The following is a 7,343-nucleotide window of genomic DNA, read 5'->3' on the forward strand; positions in this document are numbered from 1 at the left end:
ATTCTCCTGCCTCACCGTGGGACTGCAGATGTGCATCATCACACCTGGCTAGGTTTTAAATGTATGGTAGACATGGGATCTCCCTGTGTTGACTAGGCTAGTCTCAAACTCCTGGTCTCAAGCTGTCCTCCCACCTCAGCCTCCCAAAGTGCTAGGATTACAGGTGAGAGCCACCACGCCCAGCCTGTGGTATTGTTAATAACACGCTCAGTCACTGTGAGGCACATACTAAGTGCTCAATAAACATTCAGCAATTATTCTGACTTACAAATTTTTAACATTTGTGTTTACAAAGAAAATACCATTTAGATTTATATATTAACTATACAGGTGTTTTATTTGGTTTTCTAAATTATTGGGAGTTTAAAATCTGCCCTTTATTAATTCCTTATGCTTTTCTTAGTTTTTTCTTGCTGCCTTTGAAGAAGACTCATTGCTGTGCTTTCCTCAGTGAATTTCTTTCCATTTTTTTCTTGTTTAATAATAAAATTGAAGGCTGTAATCTTGGATCATCACATCTTTGTATATTGCATTTTCTCAGATCATTAATTTCCAAGTAATCTATAACCAATATTTTAATTTTCTCTTTAACATGTTATTTAGGAGACAGATTTTCAATGTGTAAAGATCTGGAAATTTTTTTTTAGCTTTTGGAAATTTTGGGTGGATTTTTGGTTTATTTGCTTTTTAGATTTTGAAGCCTGTTTTTCATTATGGATGCTCAGAGAATGTTATTTTATATACATTTTCTGTATATTCTTACAAGTTAGTATTTTCTCTGTATGCCCAAAGAATGTGACCTGAACTGCCACTTACTAAACTTTGTTGTTTTGAGTGTGTATGACCTAATGGTATATATTTTGTTAGTTTGTTTGTTTGTTTTGAGATGGAGTCTCACTCTGTCACCCAGGCTGGAGTGTGGTGGCGTAATCTTGGCTCACTGCAACCTCTGCCTTCCAGGTTCAAGCGATTCTCCTGCCTTAGCCTCTCGAGTAGCTGGGACTACATGTGTGTGCCAGCACGCCCAGCTAATTTTTTGTATTCGCGGTAGAGATGGGGTTTCACCATGTTAGGCAGGATGGTCTCCATCTCCTGACCTTGTGATCCACCCACCTCAGCCTCCCAAAGTGCTGGGATTACAGGCATGAGCCACCGCGCCCGGCCATGATATATATTTTGGAAGTTGTATTTGTTTATCTCTTACAAGAAGTTCAGTTATTTTCTTGATATAATGTTTAAAACTCTATTCAGTCAGCATTAATTATATTATGCAAATCCACTGCAACCTTATTTATTTTTGTCTACTTAATCTGTCAAAAACTGAGTGTTAAAATCTCACCACACCATTGATTGTGTTTATGTCATTTGTCTCTTGTATTGCTAGTAATTTTAGCTCTAGGTGTTTAATGATTTTAGCAAGTAAACGTTTATAACTGTTGATCTGCCTTGTGAATAGGATATTTATCAGTGAAAAACAATCGTGTTGTTCTATTTTGAGACATTTTGCATGAATTCTACAGTGCCTGACATTCAGTTGCTGCCTCTGGCTTGACTTTTGTTTGCACTGGACTGGCACCTGTTTACCTATTCTTTTGCATTTAACCCAAATACTTGATTTTGTTTTAGGCTTAGCTAATGCAAACAGCCATAAGGTGGGAATTTAACTTTTGACCCAACCTCAGAGTCTCTGACTTTGAAGTGGGGAGCTTAAAAGATTACATTTATTGCCATAACATGTTTGTTTGGGTTTACTTATATCATTTTGTTTTCCAGCTTTCTCCGTTTTATTAACACCCCTTCCTCTCCATTTTCTTTTTGTTTCCTATAGATGGCATAATATTGAAGTAGTTCGAAGTAAACCTAGATCAACTTCCAGTTCTATTGCTGACTAGCTGTGGATTTGTGCCAGATAACCAGGAGTACCTCTTAAGTCTTATTAATTACGGAGAGAGATGATTTTGTAGAGCTTTGTGTCAGAATTCTCATATGTAGGTCTTAGCAAGTCAGAGCTATGACAAAAACAAACACAAACAAGTAAAATTAGACTATGTTACCCATAAAGTTATGAGTTCACAATTATTAGAGATGTACAAGAAAAAACTGGGCATCAGACTGCCCTGGAGCTGATTCCTATTTTGAGTGGAGGCTGCACTCATTCGTAGCCCACATCTTTCCGATTCTGAGGATCTGTAACTACCTGAGAAGTAGCGACGTTGACAAGATACCAGTGGCTTCTAAATGTGCAGTTTTTCCATTTTCTTAGATGGGAATTCTAATTTTGCACAGAAGTTTCAGAAGAAAATCTCCCACCCAAGCATCCCATCTGGATGTATGGTTGTGTGCAAGGTCTGTATCCATACAAGTACACATAGACATTGTTCTCAAGCCTGGCTGAACGTTAGGATCATCTGAGTGCATTTACAAGACCACCACTGTCTGGTTCCCATAGTCAGGGAGTTTGGTTTAACCTTTCTGAGGCTGAAGCCCAGTTATCAGCCATCCTTTTTTTTTTTTTTTAAATAAACTCCTTAGGCGATTTTAATCTGCAGCCCAGGTTAAGAATGACTGACAATGTTGCCATTGGTTTTCAGCTGGGCAAACATGGCAAATAACTGCTTTGCCTCGAGTGTATTCATTTTTTCATCTTCTGGTCACAGCTATCTGTTTTGTTTGGGAATCCATCACTTCGCTTTTTTTTCATTTTTAATTATTTTGGGTATGTAATAGTTGTACATGTTTAGGAGATATGTGTGATATTTTAATACAAGCAAATGGTGTATACTGATGAGATCAGGGTAATTGGGATATCCATCACCCTAGGCATTTATCATTTCCATTTTCTATCCGCAAGTTTGGGAAGGGTGACTCCAGGATTCCGGATGGAAGAGTACTCTCAGGCTTCAGTCAGCACCCACATTCCCCACACCAGTCAAACAGCATGAGGACTTTAGGGGATGTGCCTAAATTTTAGCTGGACTTTAACCTAGGGGAAGGCTGGAGAAGCTGGGATCACCTGGGATCCTAAGAACAAAGCTTGCATGGCAAAAGATAGTGTGGAAAGAAGAAGTAAGTGGGAGCTAAACAATGTATACACATGAACATAGAGTATGGAACAGTACACATTGGAGACTTGGAAAGTTGAGGGATAGAAGTGGGGGGGTCATGGTAAATTACTTCATGGGTACACTGTTTAATATTTGGGTGATGGACACACTAAAAACCAGTACTTCACTGCTAGACAGTATATGCATGTAATAAAATTATACTTGTACCTCTTAAATGTATACCACATAAAATAAAAAGAATTATTGATATTTTAAAAAGGGAAGTGAATCTTGATGACCTCATTTGAGTCATGAATTTAATCTCATTTACTGTGGTCATGATTAGCTCCATTTTACTGATGAGAAAACTGAGGCTTAATGAGGTTAGGTTAATGATGTGATTTGGCCGTGTCCCCACCCAAATATCATCTTGAATTGTGGCTCCCATAATTCCCACATGTTGTGGAAGGGACCTGGTGGGAGATCATTGAATCATGGAGGGGGCGGTGGGGGCTGCAGTTTTCCTGTACTCTTTTCAAGGTAGTGAATGAGTCTCACAAGATCTAATGGTTTTATAAGAGGAAACCCTTTTCACTTCATTCTCATTCTCTCTTGCCTGCTGCCGTGTAAGATGTGCCTTTTGCCTCCCTCCATGATTGTGAGGCCTCCCCAGCCACATGGAACTGTGCATCCATTAAACTTCTTTTTCTTTATAAATTACCCAGTCTTGGGCATGTCTTTATCAGCAGCATAAAAACGAACTAATGTAGTTAGTTGCCCAAAATTCCATAGCCCATCAGTAGGAGAGACGAGATTTACTCCACAAAGGTCATATTTCAAAAGTTGGAATTTTTGTTCTACTGCACTGCTGCAACAAGTAAACATGCCCTCAGTTTCCTTTCTCCCTCTGTTAAACTGAATAATTATGAATTTTCAAACTGAGTTTGAGCCTGCCAAAGAGATGTTATGAGCTTTGGACAATACTTGTGTCCTATGCAACCAGTATTTTATCTCCATTTCTCAGAATAATTCAAGGTTTTTGTTTGTTACTCACTTTAAACAAAAGAGTCCTGTTATAGAAATGCTAATTCCATGTCCCTGAAATTGCACCTCTCCTGGAGCTTCTCTTTGGGTGTATTCTTGTTGGTTCCCAAAATGTAAGTGCACAGTAAAGTGTAGAGAAGGAAAAGAATGTGGTGAGAAGATGAGGAAGAGAGAGTGAGCCAAGAAACCATCAAATGTGGATGGCAGTTCTTTTAGGACTATGTGGTGTAGGCTCTTTTAGGACTATGTGGTGTAGGCTCTTTTAGGACTATGTGGTGTAGGCTCTTTTAGGAGCTTCCTTGAGCCACCTCAAGAGAGTCTCAAAATAATCCTGCTGGATGCAGGTAGAATGGGGAAAGTAGGAGATAATAGCGTGTATTGAGCCCTCACTGTAAGTGGACAGAATTTGATTTCCTAACATGGGTGCTTTCTGTATGCTGCATGGCTGCAAAGTACTTCTTATCCCATCACTGTTGTGTTTTTCTAATAAGCAGAGTCATTATGAATTTTAAGACTATCAAAATTCTTTTGGAAGGCAGCTATGCTTACCACTATACCACCAGCGCATCTCAGAATTCTTTTGAAGGTTATCAACTAGATTTTTCTGTTCTTTGGGTGCTGTTTATCAGCCTAATCTTGAAACTACTCAGAAATGGCAGACAGATTTGTTTCCTAGGACTAGGCGCTATCAGTCAAGCCCAGGTATTTCCTTAAACAGAAAAAAATAATTAGGCTGGGCACAGCAGCTCATGCCTGTAATCCCAGAACTTTGGAAGGCCAAGGAGGGTGGATCACATGGGGTTAGTTCAAGAGCAGCCTGGTCAACATGGTGAAACCCCGTCTCTACTAAAAATACAAAAAGTAGCCAGGTGTGGTGGCGTGTGTTTGTAATTCCACTACTTGGGAGGCTGAGGCAGGAGAATGTCTTGAACCTGGGAAGTGGAGATTGTAGTGAGCCAAGATCACACTACTGCACTCCAGCCTGGATAACAGAGCAAGGCTCTGTTTCAAAAAGGAGAGATAGGAGAGAGAGAAGACGGGGAGGCGGGGAGGGAGGGAGGGAGGAAGGAAGGAAGGGAGGGAAGGAGGGAGGGTGGGAGGGAGGAAGAAAAGGAAGGAGGAAAGGAAGGAAGGAAGGAAAAGAAAAGAAAAGACAAGGCAAGACACATACAAAGGGATATATCCATATGCTGTCCCTACCCCCACAGGTTCTTTACTGGGCTCATCTGGTATTCTACACTGATAGCATCAAACTGTGATGATCCTAAGCATAGCCCCCTTTGGAGCAGTTGTTATTAACAGTCAAAGAAGCAAGTCAAAGTGTTAACATGCCATATTTTTCAAACTCATTTAGTTAACCTGAGTAGTCATGGGGAACTCAACTAGCCAGTCAGTGGAACAATGGAATACCATGGTTAGCCAAGGATGAGAGAAAATTGGAGCTGAACCCAGCAGGCTGAGCCTCAGTTCCCAGCAGAGAGACTGCTCACCTTCTTAGGTCTAATTGCAGCCATCAGTTTAATCCTTAAAGAATTATGTCCAATTGGTTTCCGTCTGTCTGCATTTGTAAATGTCATTCTGCCCAGCATGTGTTGTAAAGATTAGCTGTGCTTCATCGTTTTGTTAGCATGAATCAATAATGTGGGATTCTTGGCTCACTGAATTTTTAAAGTCATCTGTGAATCAATGTAGGCTATTTGTGCAGCACCCTCTATAACATGCTAATTTGATATTATTGGATAAAATGCCTAGTTTTGGAAGACAGTTATAGAAAATTTTAAGATTCGCTTAAAGGTTAGCTGAAGCTATAGAAGAGAGAGGTGATGTTATTTTGCTGCTACTGACACATGCATGGATTTTGTTCTTAGGAGAGGGGTAAAATTAAATTACTGAAGTTAATAGTAGGTTCTAAACAGAAGTATGGTCCAGGAAAATGCAAAACAAAAGCCGCTATATGAAACCTCCATGATGGAACCTTCACAATATCTGTCAATGATTTAAAAATGCCTCAATCTTGGAAGATGCTACAATGATGCTGAAAATTACTTCCTATGTGTAAAACAAGGGGGAAGTGCAATGCATTTCCTGAAAATTGCACTATAAAGGAGGTTCATCTTTCCCAAAGTAAGAGAAAAGCAAATAGTACTAGTGCTGTAATCCCACAGGTGATTTACTCCTTTTCTTTCTAGGGCAGAAAATTCACAGCCGTATTACTTGCTGTCTTCAGCTTTAATACAGCCAAACTCTTTGTAAGCCTGTGGAAATAGGTGTTGATATAATATTGTTATTAATCAGTCAAAGATGAGCTAAATAAATATCCAGATTCATTAGTTATCAGGAGCGACAATTTTAAAAATGAACCACTTTATCTGTCAAATTAGCAAATACTGAAGAAAATATGAAAGCTGCTAATGATTGAGTGGTTTACTGTTAGACGATTATAAGTTATTGCAGTCTTCTGAGAAGATATTTGATAAAAAAAAAAATCTGGTTGCCTAAACAGAGCTTACCTTTTTAACCTATTAAATCCAGTTTTAGTGTAGATTCAAAGTTATAGACTAATATTTTTGCTTAAATATGTTACTGTTGTATTCACTCAAATAATAAAAATTGTAGAAACAACCTATCTACCTAACAAAGTGAGTGATTAACATAGTTATCATCTCTCCTTATGATAAGTTGTCCTGAATTCATAAAACAGTGGGTTGTAAAGAACTTTTAACTTCCTGAAGAAATGCTTAAATATAATATTAGATGGCAAAAGGAAGACAGAAAATTATATGCATGATTTCATCTCACCTATGTAAAAAGTACCTTTTTGGAAAGATGCTGGAAGTAAATTTACTAAGATGTTAACAGTCATTCATTTAACTTATATTTGTTGTCAGACTCTGTTTTAAGAGCTTAGGATAGAGAGAAGAGCAATACAGAAAATAAAACACAATGATATACTGGAATGGTGCCAGCAGTGAGGGTCCTAAGCATAGCCCCCTTTGGAGCAGTTGTTATTGGACATCTTCAATTCTTAGTGGACCGCTTCAGATGATGTGTCATGGAAGCCTTTTTGAGGAGGTGATATTTAAGCTGATCTGAAGATAGGGAGGGAAAATGTGAAGCTCTGGTTGACAAAGAGGGAAAATGTGAAGACCTGGTTGATAGAGTTGGAAAATGTGAAGATCTGGTTGATAGAGAGGGAAAATGTGAAGAGCTGGTTGATAGGGAGGGAAAATGTGAAGACCTGGTTGACAGAGAGGG

The sequence above is a fragment of the Sapajus apella genome, unplaced genomic scaffold (genome assembly GCF_009761245.1).
Source record: "Sapajus apella isolate SASKATOON/1434 unplaced genomic scaffold, GSC_monkey_1.0 scaffold51, whole genome shotgun sequence".
In the NCBI taxonomy this organism is placed as follows: Eukaryota; Metazoa; Chordata; class Mammalia; order Primates; family Cebidae; genus Sapajus; species Sapajus apella.